The following is a 14108-nucleotide window of genomic DNA, read 5'->3' on the forward strand; positions in this document are numbered from 1 at the left end:
TGCCTGCTTGCCTTCATGCCTTCACGCACACACGCTACCCTTGCTGCACCTCCTCCATGCCCTCGTCCATAGTTCCATGTCAAGTAAGTTGTTGTATATAGTCATAGTTAAATGCTTTTGTGCTAAGTCCTTTTGTGTATGTCCATAGTTCATTCATGCCATCGCGCAAGTGTTTTTGTTTTCCTGTTTGTATTTTGTAGTCTAGTAATATAGCACCTTGTGAGCGCCCTTAGTTCGTTTATTTTTTATTATAGTGTTTAAATGAATATGTACTTACACTCTCGTCTGGCTCGTGCCAATCATCCTTTGCGTGGAAGAAGCAAAACCAGTGCATGTCCAGGTGTGACATCACTGATGAGTATTTGGCGAGCACCGTTTTTCATCCATCCATCCATCCATTTCCAACCGCTTTTCCCTTTTGGGGTCGTGGGGGGTGCTGGAGCCTATCTCAGCTGCATCGCAGGGCCAACACAGATAGACAGACAACATTCACTCCCACATTCACACACTAGGGACCATTTTTTAGTGTTGCCAATCAACTTATCCCCAGGTGCATGTCTTTGGCGGTGGAAGGAAGCCGGAGTACCCGGAGGGAACCCATGCAGTCATGGGGAGGACATGCAAACTCCACACAAAAAGATCCTGAGCCAGGGATTGAACTCAGGACTACTCAGGACCTTTGTATTGTGAGGCACATGCACTAACCCCTGTACCATCGTGCTGCCCCAAGCACCGTTTTGTCCTACTAATTTCAGCGATCCTTGAACTCATCGTAGTTTGTTTACATATAAAACTTTCACCGATGCTGCCACAGAAAGGCGTGTTTTATGCCACTCTTTTGTCTCATTTTGTCCACCAAATGTTTTATGCTTTCTGTGAATGCACAAAGGTGAGCTATATTGATTTAATTCATTTTCTGGAGTGCTAATGAGTCATATTTCATCAATCCATGTCAATGTATGGAACTCCAACCTCCCCCGCCAAATCAATATCAGCTTCTTCTACGCGAAAGTTGAGTCCGTTCTCCTCTATGGCAGCGAATGCTGGACCCTGAAGCCAACCCTGGAGAGGTCTCTGGATGGTTGCTACACCAGGATGCTGCGTGCAGTGTGCACGTAACCAACAGTATCCTCTACAAAGGAATAGCAAGGGTGAGCGAGAAGATTGCTGTAAGGAGAATGAGACTTGCAGGACACTGCCAAAGACATCAGGAGCTGCCAGCCAGCAAATTAGTGCTGTGGGAACCAACACATGGGCATCGGTCAAGAGGACGTCCCACACAAACATACGTGGACGTACTCAAGAAGGATGCAGGAGCTCAGGGTACCAAGGAACTGGCCAAATGTATGGAAAATCGGGATGACTGGAAGCAACGATGGAAGGCTCGTCTGAGGACGACCTAGAGAGATGACTGGAAGCTAATCGATGATAACAAGCTATTTATAATAGCTGTATGTACATATTGCATCATTATGCCTCGTTTGTAGGTATATTTGAGCCCATTTAATTTTCTTTACTTATGCCCTCAGTGTATTTAATTTATATTTGCATGTCTCATGACATTTTATCCGCATGTAATATTGGCTGCATTTCTCATAGCTGCTCACTGCTCCCCTCTCCTCCCAGGAGGTGAGGGTGATGGGTCAAATGCAGAGGATAATTTCACCACACCTTGTGTCTGTGTGTGTGTGACAATCATTGGTACTTTTTTGTTGTTGTTGTTGTTGTTTGTGTGCCATGTTGTTCCAGATCACAGCAATTGTTACCCAGCTTGCAAAGATTGTAATAAATCCATTAGAAGAAGACAGCCTGCCGTTTGCTTTCATTTGGACACACATATCTATACCGTTGGCTATTTTAAACGAGTAATTTCCAGAAGTTATCTCATCCTTGGAGAAGCGTCCATTTTACTAATCATTTCCAAAGTTGCACAAATGCGTAGAATAAAAATTAAAATACAACATTTCTGTCAAGGAAGATGTGCATTCAACCTTTGATAGTAGGCTAATGTAGCTAATATAGACACTTACGTCATGTGTTGCCTTCATTATAACACTTATATAAGATTTGTAATTTTTTGCAGGTCAGGGCAGATTTTAATTTTTTAAATTTTTGGTGAAACATGGCTTTTTCAACACTTTGGGTTGCTGACATTTCGTCTATGCAGACAGAAAACACACACCTCCCTATCTTAGCACTCACACATATATTTCTTTCTCCCCATCTGTTTAAGTAGGGGTCCCATTTCATCCCCCCTGAGCAAAGCTCAGCACTAAGTGGGACAGTTAGAGGACATTTTCTCACTTACTCTCATTGTGTTTTTGGACTGCTTGCTTGCATAGAAATGACTCGGAGTCATGCACCAAGCTGCTTTTGAACTCCTCATACTTGCACAAGGCCTCAGGGTGCACATGTTGATGTGTTTTCAGTGCACATGTGCTTGACAAGAGGATAGTAGTTGATAGAAATCATTTGTCATTAGAATTTACAGCTCAGCAGTTCCCTTACTATGTAAGTATGCATTGTTTTGCCATTCAATAATACAGTTTTTGTTATATGAGTTTTTAAAACATTTTAGGCAGCATACTGAATTAGTGAATAATATATATATTTTTAAATGAAATATAATATACAGTAATCCCTTGTTAATCGCTGTTAATTGTAAAAAAAAAAATTATCAATATTTGTATAAAAAATACATATTTCATAATACGTTCAAATTATACGTACACTTTAAATGTTGATTGAGAATCTTACAACAACTCAAGGCTCAAATGGATTTTGATTACTGGGTTGATGATTTGATTCTTATTCGATTCTGGATTGAACAGTATTTTCGATTCAAACCGATTCTCGTAAATATAATATTAGGTGTAAGAATAATTCTAAACCCTTTTTAAATCGGTAAGAGGATACAAAGGTCCCCATGGCTGCTGACGTACAGTATAAGCACGGCAAAGAAGAGCGGAGATGACCTAAAAAAATGTCTAAGATGACCTAAAAAAATTATTTGTTAATCGATTTTTGTAAATTATGAATTGATTTAGAATAAGGTTGTTAGGAATCATGATTCAGATTCCAGACAGGGCTGCGGAGCTGGCGCTGGGCACCGGCACAGACGGGCTTCACGGTGTCTTGGCTGAATGAGCATGTATGGGATGCCTTGGACGCATCCTCGCTCATCCATGCGGACATGACACTGGCTGAAAGTTGGTGGGCGGCCAAAGGTGGAGTTGGCTCTCTTGGTTGCTTTGTTGGGTCTGCCCCTGTCTCTGGCGATGCTCCCCCCCCTCCACCCTAGCAGACGATGGCGTGGAACAAAGCAGAGGCCACCACAGTGTGTGTGGGTGTTGAAGTGATGTTTTTGTTTGGTTGCTTGTGTATGCATGTTGCAATCGTGTGTGCGCAATGTATATTATTGGTTGATTATTAGGGAACAAATGTCCCTTTGGGGCAGAGGACCCTATTGAATTTCTAGCGTTTTATTCTTTCTCTCTTTATTATTATTCAGCAGCTTTGAGCTGTAATTTGACTCCTTTAACATGCTTCGAAACTCACCAAATTTGACACACACATCAAGACTGGCAAACATTGCGATTTAATAAAAAAAACCTGACCTCAAAACTAAAAATTGCGCTCTAGCGCCCCCTAGGAAGAAAACACAGACAAAACTGCCTGTAACTTCCAGTAAAAATGTCGTAGCGACATGAAACAAAAACCTCTATGTAGGTCTAGCTTAGACCTAGATTTCATACAGTGACATACCTCAGCAAAAATCAACAGGAAGTTGGCAAAACCCCCTTCCAAACAAAAGTTTCTTAAAAAGTGTCATTTTTGCCTCTTTGAGCTGTTATTTGACCCCCTTAAAATGATTCTAAACTTACCAAACTGGACACACACATCAGGACTGGCAAAAATTTTGATCTAATAAAAAATTAAAATAAAACCCAAAACTCAAAATTGCGCTCTGGCGGCCCCTAGCAATAAAACACAGACCAAACTGGTCCTAGGAAGAAAACACAGACAAAACTGCTTGTAACTTCCGGTAGGAATGTCATAGAGACATGAAACAAAAACCTCTATGTGGGTCTCACTTAGACCTACATTTCATTCATTTACATTTTTCAGCAAAAATCTTCAGAAAATTGGCAATTACCCCTTCAAAACATCCATCCATTTTCTACCGCTTATTCCCTTTTGGGGTCGCGGGGGGCGCTGGCGCCTATCTCAGCTACAATCGGGCGGAAGGCGGAGTACACCCTGGACAAGTCGCCACTTCATCGCAGGGCCAACACACATAGACAGACAACATTCACACTCACATTCACACACTAGGGCCAATTTAGTGTTGCCAATCAACCTATCCCCAGGTGCATGTCTTTGGAAGTGGGAGGAAGCCGGAGTACCCGGAGGGAACCCACGCATTCACGGGGAGGACATGCAAACTCCACACAGAAAGATCCCGAGCCTTGATTTGAACCCAGGACTGCAGGACCTTCGTATTGTGAGGCAGACACACTAACCCCTCTTCCACCGTGAAGCCCCTTCAAAACCAAAGTTTTATAAAAACCTGTCACCTTTTTTCAAACGTAATCTCCTCTGAGCGCATTTCTTGTGTCGGCTTCAAACTTGCACAGGAGAGAGTTTGAACCCTTCTGATTAAAAGTTGAGAAAATAGTTTTAATAACTGCTGCCGTCTCAAGATGGCAGCTTAAAAGCAGGAAGCACCAGCTTGACCACACAATGCAGAGAAGGTAGGTACTGTGCGGGTAAAGATATGTTGATTGGGTGAAAGAAGGAGGCACCAGTTTGACACCAGGATATAGAGAAGGTAGGTAAAGTGCAGGTAAAGCTATGTTGTCTGGGTGATGGCAGGAAGCACCAGCATGTATTGATTGATTGATTGATTGATACTTTTATTAGTAGATTGCACAGTACAGTACATTTTCCATACAATTGACCACTATATGGTAACACCCGAATAAGTTTTTCAACTTAATTAAGTCAGGGTCCACGTTAATCAATTCATGGTACAAATATATACTATCAGCATAATACAGTCATCACACAGATTAATCATCAGAGTATATACATTGAATTATTTACATTATTTACATGGGTGACAGAAAGAAGAACCAGTGTGACCCCAGGATGCAGGGAAGGTAGGTAAATGCAGGTAAAGATATGTTGAATGGGTAAAGGCAGGAAACACCTGCAAAAGTCGGTCCCGTCCATCGCTGCCTGCAGCTTTAATTTTGGGTTGTTTTTTGTTGTTGTTTTGTAGCAGTGTATAGATGTGGCACTGCTGGAGTGGTAGCTGGTTGCATCATTGATTGATTGGTTTAAACTTTTATTAGTAGATTGCACTATACAGTACATATTCTGTACAATTGACCACTAAATGGTAACACCCGAATAAGTTTTTCAAATGGTTTAAGTCGGGGTCCACGTTAATCAATTCATCAGCTCTGCTCTTTTAATGTATTTAATGTCTTTTGTGTCACGGCGCGCAGTCGAACCCACGTTTCTTCGGCAGCGCACTCGTACACGCCCCTGCTCGCGCTGAGCGCAGCACGTCCACGCAGCGACGAGACTGCAGACAATCAGTAATCAACACACCTGGGTTTGTTGAGAGAGAGCGACATAAAGAACAGCGGACACGAGGAATTTTTGCCAGAACGTCACTAACCTTCCAGCAAGCATCACATCTGGCATTCCTTTCCCGCGTGAATTAGTCACCTTTGCTTTGCTCTCTCTCTCCCTGTCTCCCTGGTTCATGTCCTTCGCGTCTTTCACAGTGACTCCCCTGTCTTCCGTGATCGTGACTTGTCATTCGACATCCATCTGGATTCCTGACTTCACACCTCGAGCCACGACCTCCCTGCTCGGACGCAGACCACGCTGCCTCGCACCTTCCCCCGACTTCTTGCCTGTCTACGAACTGCCTCTTAGCCTTGTCCTTCGTGATTCGACGAAAGATACAACCAACACTCACAGATAACAACCCCTGGTAACATTGACATTATTAATATTACACATAGTCTACACTCATTCACTTAGAGTAGCATACACATTCCACGTATTCATCAAGGGTTTAAATAAACCTTGTGAAACCTCAGTTCTGCCCTGGTTGTCGCCTCCTTCCCTTCTCTGTTGTGTTTGATGTTTCCCTATTACACACATATTTATGTGTGCTATGGCTAGGAGGTTTTTTTCCTTGGCCGCAGTCTGGACCCCTCTCCAGGGGCCCAGGCTTAGACTAAATGTCTTTACAGGCTCACTGTAAATTGACCATAAGTGACCACAAGTCGAATGATTATATGTCTTTCAAAGTATAACCCAAAGGGATCGCAACAGATGTAATTTATATGTAAACAAACACCCGCGCTCAAACAGTTGTAGTTATGGCAATTCTTCCAAAATTGTTCAAGTGTACCAGTCCTTCTTTGTGTAAAAGAACAGACCACACATTCATCCCTGCAGAAGGATGAGGTAGAGGGGGGTTTGAAGATTAAACAAAGCTAGGGTACGTATGCTTCAACAATTGTGTGTGTGTGTGTGTGTGTGTGTGTGTGTGTGTGTGTGTGTGTGTGTGTGTGTGTGTGTGTGTGTGCGCTCAGTATTAAAGTGTCTGGGATTAACCCCTGAGCTTACTTGTTATGCTGGTGATCAATTGGGAGGTGCTAAAAGTGTTTACGTGGAAACACCTCAAACACTTTTGCGCAATTGTTTGTATAGTGGTTTGGGTAGTACGTGTAGTTCCGTGTATTCCGACTGTCTGTGAGGCCATGAAAGTGACAGGCTGAGAGATGTGGGTGTGTGGAGGCTAAATCATGTCACAATTGTCATCAGTTAAGTAATACACTTGTTACACATATTAAGCATAAAGTGGTACCTCTGTTTACGTTATTGATCCATTCCCAGGCTGCTGTTCAAAACCAAAAAAAACCCCTCCTCTTTAGAAATAATAAAAATAATATGAATGTTAACACAAAACAATTTATAGAGAATGTTTCTCATTTTACATGCAGAAAATTATGATAAATGCACATAAATGACTAAATAGATAAATTAACATTTAATGTAATGGATACCTTTACCTTTGCGTGTCCCAATTAACCTAGAAGCTATGTTGTCCAGGGGCTTCGGTGCCCCCTCTTAGGGTCACCCAAGACAAACAGGTCCTAGGTGAGGGATAAAACAAAGAGCAGCTCGAAGACATCTATGAAGAATAACAATTCTTCACCGAAGGACCCAGATTTCCTTCGCCCGTACGCGGGTCACCGGGGCCCCCCTCTGGAGCCAGGTCCGGAGGTGGGAGACGATGGCGAGCGCCTGGTGGCCGGGCCAGGCCTGTCCCCATGGGGTACAGCTCGAAGAGGCAACGTGGGTCACCCCTCGAATGGGCTCACCACCCATGGGAGGGGCCATAGAAGTCGAATGCGTTGTGAGCTGGGTGACAGCCAAAGGCACGGCACTTGGCGGTCCGATCCTCGGCTACATAAGCTAGCTCTTGGGACGTGGAATGTCACCTCACTGGGGGGAAGGAGCCTGAGCTAGTGCGCGAGGTGGAGAAGTTCCGGCTTTATATAGTCGGACTCACTTTTGAACAGCCTGTTCTCTCGAGACGGGCTGGACTCTCTTCCACACTGGCGACAATGAGAGGCGACGGGCTGGGGTAGCAATTCTTGTTGCCCCCCCCCCCCGGCTTAAAGCATGTATGTTGGAGTTCAACCCAGTGGACAAGAGCGTAGCTCCCCTCCGCCTTCGGGTGGGGGGACGGGTCCTGACTGTTGTTTGCGCCCACACGCCAAACGGCAGCTCAAAGTACCCACCCTTTTTGGATTCACTCGAAGGAGTACTGGAAAGTGCTCCTTCGGGTGATTCCCTTGTTCTACTGGGGGACTTCAATGCTCATGTTGGCAACGACAGTGAAACGTGGAGAGGCATGATTGGGAAGAATGTCCGCCCGGATCTGAACCCGAGTGGTGTTTTGTTATTGGACTTTTGTGCTCGTCACAGATTGTCCACAACGAACACCATGTTCAAACTTAAGGGTGTCCGTATGTGCACTTGGCACCAGGACACCCTAGGCCGCAGTTCCACAATCGATTTGTAGTTGTGTCATCGGATTTGTGGCCTCATGTTTTGGACACTCGGGTGAAGAGAGGGCGGAGCTTTCTACTGATCACCACCTGATGGTGAGTTGGCTGCGATGGTGGGGGAGGATGCTGGACAGACCTAGCAAGCCCAAACGTATTGTGAGGGTCTGTTGGGAACATCTGGAAGAGTCTCCTGTCAGAGAGAGTTTAAATTTCCACCTCCAGAAGAACTTTGAACATGTCACGAGGGAGGTGCTGGACAGTGAGTCCGAGTGGACCATGTTCCGCACCTCTATTGTCGAGATGGCTGATTGGTACTGTGGCCGCAAGATAGTTGGTGCCTGTCCTGGCGGTAATCCTGGAACCCACTGGTTGACACCAGCAATGAGGGATGTTTTCAAGCTGAAGAAAGAGTCCTATCGGGTCCTTTTGGCTCATGGGACTCAAGAGGCAGCGGACAGGTACCCAGAGGCCAAGCGCAGTGCGGCTTCAGTGGTGGTGGAGGTAAAATCTCAGACATGGGATGAGTTTGGGGAAGCCAAGGAAAACGACTTCCGGACAGCTTCGAAGCGATTCCTGACCATCATCCGCCGCCTCAGGGGGGGAAGCTGTGCACTGTCAACACCGTGTATGGTGAGGATGGTGCTCTGCTGACCTCGATTGCGGATGTTGTGGACGGTGGAGGGAATACTTCGAAGACCTCCTCAATCACACCAACACGTCTTGCTATGAGGAAGCAGTGCCTGGGGAATCTGTGGTGGACTCTCCTATTTCTGGGGCTGAAATTGCTGAGGGTGTTAAAAAGCTTCTCGGGGGCAAGGCCCGGGGATGAGATCCGCACGGAGTTCCTTGAGGCTCTGGATGCTATGGGGCTGTCTTGGTTAACAAGACTCTGCAGCAATAACTTTTATGGGCAGAATTTCTAGGCGCAGTCAAGGCATTGAGGGGATCCGTTTTGGTGGCTGCAGGATTAGGTCTCTGCTTTTTGCAGATGATGTGGTCCTGATGGCTTCATCTGGCCGGGATCTTCAGTTCTCACTGGATCGATTTGCAGCCGAGTGTGACGCAACTGGGATGAGAATCAGCACCTCCAAGTCCGAGTCCATGGTTCTCGCCCGGAAAAGGGTGGACTGGCGTGGAGGAGATCCCGCCCCAAGTGGAGGAGTTCAATTACCCAAGAGTCTTCTTCACGAATGAGGGATGAGTGGATCGTGAGATCGACAGGCGTAACGGTGCGGCGTCTTCAGTAATGCATACGCTGTTTCGATCCGTTAAGGTGAAGAAGGAGCTGAGCCGGAAGGCAAAGCTCTCAATTTACCGGTCGATCTATGTTCCCTTCTTCACCTATGGTCATGAGCTTCGGGTTATGAACGCCCGTGGGCGTGACCCACGGCGCGCTCGGATGAGCGCGCAGCAGACTGAGAGGCAGCAGAATTGTGACCCATAACAACATATCTGCTAAGCACACAATACCACACAAGTAAGTTATTTATAATAAGTGTCCATAACATTATTGAAGTCTTACACTGAACAAATGTCAATAAAACAATGTATCAAATTAAGTTGCATATTACCTACGGATACAAAGTCTTTTAGGCAGAAGCATATTAGAATGTATCCTGAAACAAACATGTCTGCATCATTGAACTTACTGCGTCATGACCTCAATTTTACTTTACTGTGACTACTAGGTGTCCTCAAAAAAACTAATCAACGCTCCATTTTAACAACATAAATCTGTCATATTGTTTGTGTTTGTAATACCTTCCATTATTCTCTGAGTAATTTCACTTGATCAAGCCTTTACTAACATTGCACAATACAAAATCAAAAAGTATCTACTATGGATATAGCGATATGAAAATTTCTCATCAGTTATTGTCACATAATGTATCACCAATATTATTATCACAATATTGTTGAATGTGCTCAAAAATACTCATACACACTGATAACCAAATTTGATTTAAACAATAGATGAATACAATAAATAAATAGCCACACAATATATAACAAAGTTAAAGTACCACTGATAGTCACACACACACAGGTGTGGTGAAATTACTCTTCTGCATTTGACCCATCCCCTTGTTCCACCCCCTGGGAGGTGAGGGGAGCAGTGAGCAGCAGTGGTGGCCACGCTCGGAAATCATTTTGGTGATTTAACCCCCAATTCCAACCCTTGATGCTGAGTGCCAAGCAGGAAGGTAATGGATCCCATTTTTTTAGTCTTTGGTATGATTCAGCCGGGGTTTGAACTCACCACCCACCGATTTCAGGGCGGACACTCTAACCACACGGCATAATTACTTGCCAGAAGAAAAATATCATATGATAATAATGTTCTGCCTTCTTTAGAGCCATATTATTTTTTATCTGAGTGTTTCAAAAAGTTCATTTTCTATTGTTTTAATGTAATAACTTTTTTTTTTTTTTTTAATGAAAATCATAAAAACTGTTTAGATGACGTCACGCAAATTCCCTTCTTGTTGTCAGATTCCTTGGAGTATCGATCAATCTGTCATGGCGTGTCACTTCAGGCTATGTCTTGTTTGGTACATCTTCTAGTAGTGGATCTAACATAATAGTGAGAGTCCAGTCCATAGTGGATCTAACATAATAGTGAGAGTCCAGTCCATAGTAGGTCTAACATAATAGCATGAGAGTCCAGTCCATAGTGGTGTTGCGGGGAGTATAATGTAGCAAGGGATTCGGGGTATTTGTTATGTTGTGTTTATGTGGTGTTACAGTGCGGATGTTTTCCAGAAATGTGTTTTTCATTCTTGTTTGGTGTGGGTTCACAGTGTGGCGAATATTTGTAACAGTGTTAAAGTTGTTCAAACTGGCACCCTTAGTGTGACCTGTTTGGCTGTTGAACAAGAATGCCTTGCAGTCGCATATATGCGTCTGCAGAAGCCACAAATATCAATCAATCAATGTTTATTTATATAGCCCCAAATCACAAATGTCTCAAAGGACTGCACAAATCATTACGACTACAACATCCTCGGAAGAACCCACAAAAGGGCAAGGAAAACTCACACCCAGTGGGCAGGGAGAATTCACATCCAGTGGGACGCCAGTGACAATGCTGACTATGAGAAACCTTGGAGAGGACCTCCCCCCCCCCCTCTACCTGACTGGTAAGCTGGTAACCCGCGAGTCTTCGGGATCAAATCGGGAGGAATTGTATGCGTGATGCTAATGAGGGGAATTCATATAAAACTCACTGGCCGCACTAACATCGAATCTTCATATTTAATTGCGGGCCGCGTGTCTGAGACCCCTGGTTTATACATAGCACAAAGCAAAAAAAAAAAATCTGTATACAGTGTTATTTAATTATAAATTTCAAGAGTCTTGTGGCTCCCATTATTTTCTTTATTTTGTGAAACGGGTCAAAATGGCTCTTTGAGTGGTAAAGGTTGCCGACCCCTGATCTAACATAATAGTGAGAGTCCAGTCCATAGTGGATCTAACAAAATAGTGAAAGTCCAGTCCATAGTGGGGCAAGCAGGAGACCATCCTGTGCGAAGACGGGTCAGCAGCGCAGAGATGTCCCCAACCGATGCACAGGCGAGCGGTCCACCTTGGGTCCCGACTCTGCACAGCCAGCACTTCATCCATGGCCACCGGACGGATAAGTTTCTTAAATCTCCGGCTCTTAGCTCTATATGGACTCATTGATCCTTTACAAACTGAATACGGAGAGGAAGTGACGTCAGAAAGAACGCGCCACAGTCAGCTTCATAACAACTGGAGCCACTGGAAAGATGGAGGCGAGTCATCCAGACATGCCCGTGTTTCTCCTTCTTCTACATGTACAGACGCTTGTGGAAATCACACATGAATACCTTAAGAGAAAGCGATTGCAGCTATTTTAAATACCGCATATCTCAGACGGCAAGAAAACTTTCGAAAGTCCAGGTCAGCTGTGATTCTACTTACCGAAAAACTTTGTCCATTTGTCAAAGGAGAGACAATGAGAATGCAAGCTCCCGTGGATGTGCTTTTTATTACCTGGCCGTCGAGGGAAGACTAACTACGGAAAACATTGAATGCATTTGGACTGGCAAAGCAGACTGTATCAGTTATTGTCCGCCATGTATGTCGCCAACTCAACGCCTAGGTCCAAAGTATATAAAGTTACCAAAAACTAATGGACAATGAAGGTGAAGGCAAAATAGTGAGGAGTTTCCTGACCAGATATCCAAATCCCTAGATTGATTGTTGTAAAATGTTCTTTATCACATTGTGTACTTTCACTTGTTCATTAAAGATTTGATTATTAATGTCAGCTCAGGTGTGATTCACTACAATAGGGCTCCACTGCACACTGGATTCCAGTTCATTGAAATGCCAAAACACTGGATATTGTTCAGATAAATTACATTCAATGTACGAGCTTGGACAAAAACCCACACTGGAGGTGACTATGACGTGTGCATTTTCCACGCATGCGTACTCGGTCACGTTGTACTGGCAGACGGAGAGGGGCGGGGGTCTTACATGACCATTGTGTGTGTGTGTGTGTGTGTGTGTGTGTGTGTGTGTGTGTGTGTGTGTGTGTGTGTGTGTGTGTGTGTGTGTGTGTGTGTGTGTGTGTCTGTGTGTGTGTGTGTGCGTGTGTGTGTGTGTGTGTGTGTGTGTGTGTGTGGACAAAGATTAGGTTGGGTGTGATTTACCGTGTAAAAGGGGCCTAAGTACATGATTTGGTGACTAGCCTAAAACCGAATCCTGCTAAATCTGGGGCGTATGAAAAGCGAGGTTCCACAGTTTATTCCTTCCAGTGTGTAGTGCTGGTGTCTAATCAGCATGTAATGTTATAGAGGAAGGTAAACAATACAGTACACTGTATATAATGTATGTGTGCTCTGTGTGCTGCTGACTATGTTTATGTTGAGTGACTACAATAGTCCCTGCTTGTCCTCAGGAGTGTTCTACCAGCATGGCGTGCACCACTCATCTGAATCATTCAGGGCCCTTGGAGAGACTCCTCAATGTTTTATATGAGGTAACGTGCACCAGAAGTAGGCTAGGCTAAAATGACGTACAAAGGCCGTCATGAAGATTTCAAAAATGTATTAGACTTTTTTTTTAATGAAGCTTTTCATGCAGTCATTTTAATTTTTGTCTGTTTTTTTTTTTTGTTCATTACATAATGCCCTAGAGCAGGGGTGTCAAACGTACGGCCGGAGGGCCGGATGAGGCCCGCGGACAGGTTTTATCCGCCCCGCAGGAGGAGTTTGCTAAGTATAAAAATTTAAATTTTTGAATGAAAGTAACTGCTGTTCTAAATGTGTCCACTAGATGTCGCAATATAAGTTAATTGTATCTTTGTAGATGATGCTACATATGTACAAAATAAACCACATGATGTTAGTACATAAGTCAAAGAAAATGATCAAACTGCATAAATAACATTCTGTAATTTCATATATTTTTTTATCTTGATAAATTTAAAATGTACACCAATGAGTTGACTGATAAACATTATCACATAATTTATTCAGAAAATATAAATAACGACAAATAAAGTATATATACTATTAACCGCAACAGGTCATTGGAAAAAAAACAACAAAAAACTAAATTATGATTGGTACAATTTCAGAATGTGCTTGTTCTATTTTTAAACAAAGAAAACAATATGAAGTTGTCTTTATTTTTAAGTTATCGTGACGTGATTTCACCAGTCTGGCCCACTTGGGAGTACATTTTCTCCATGTGGCCCCCCGATCCAAAATTAGTTTGACACCCCTGCCCTAGAGTTTATATAGGGGGAATGAAACTACTATTGTTACTTCAGTCTTTAAAAAAATGTTGAAATACACAATTTCAAATATCAATAGTACTAATATCAAGGGTTGTATCAGATTTTTTTGTCTATTTCCAAAAATATCTATCTTTGGGTTTTGGTTGTTGTGTTGTTCATATTGTTATATTACGGATATTGTTGTATTTATAATTGGGTAAAAAGTTCTTAGGCTTACTGGCTTGTTTTGT

This window comes from Nerophis ophidion, linkage group LG15 (genome assembly GCF_033978795.1).
Source record: "Nerophis ophidion isolate RoL-2023_Sa linkage group LG15, RoL_Noph_v1.0, whole genome shotgun sequence".
NCBI lineage: Eukaryota > Metazoa > Chordata > Actinopteri > Syngnathiformes > Syngnathidae > Nerophis > Nerophis ophidion.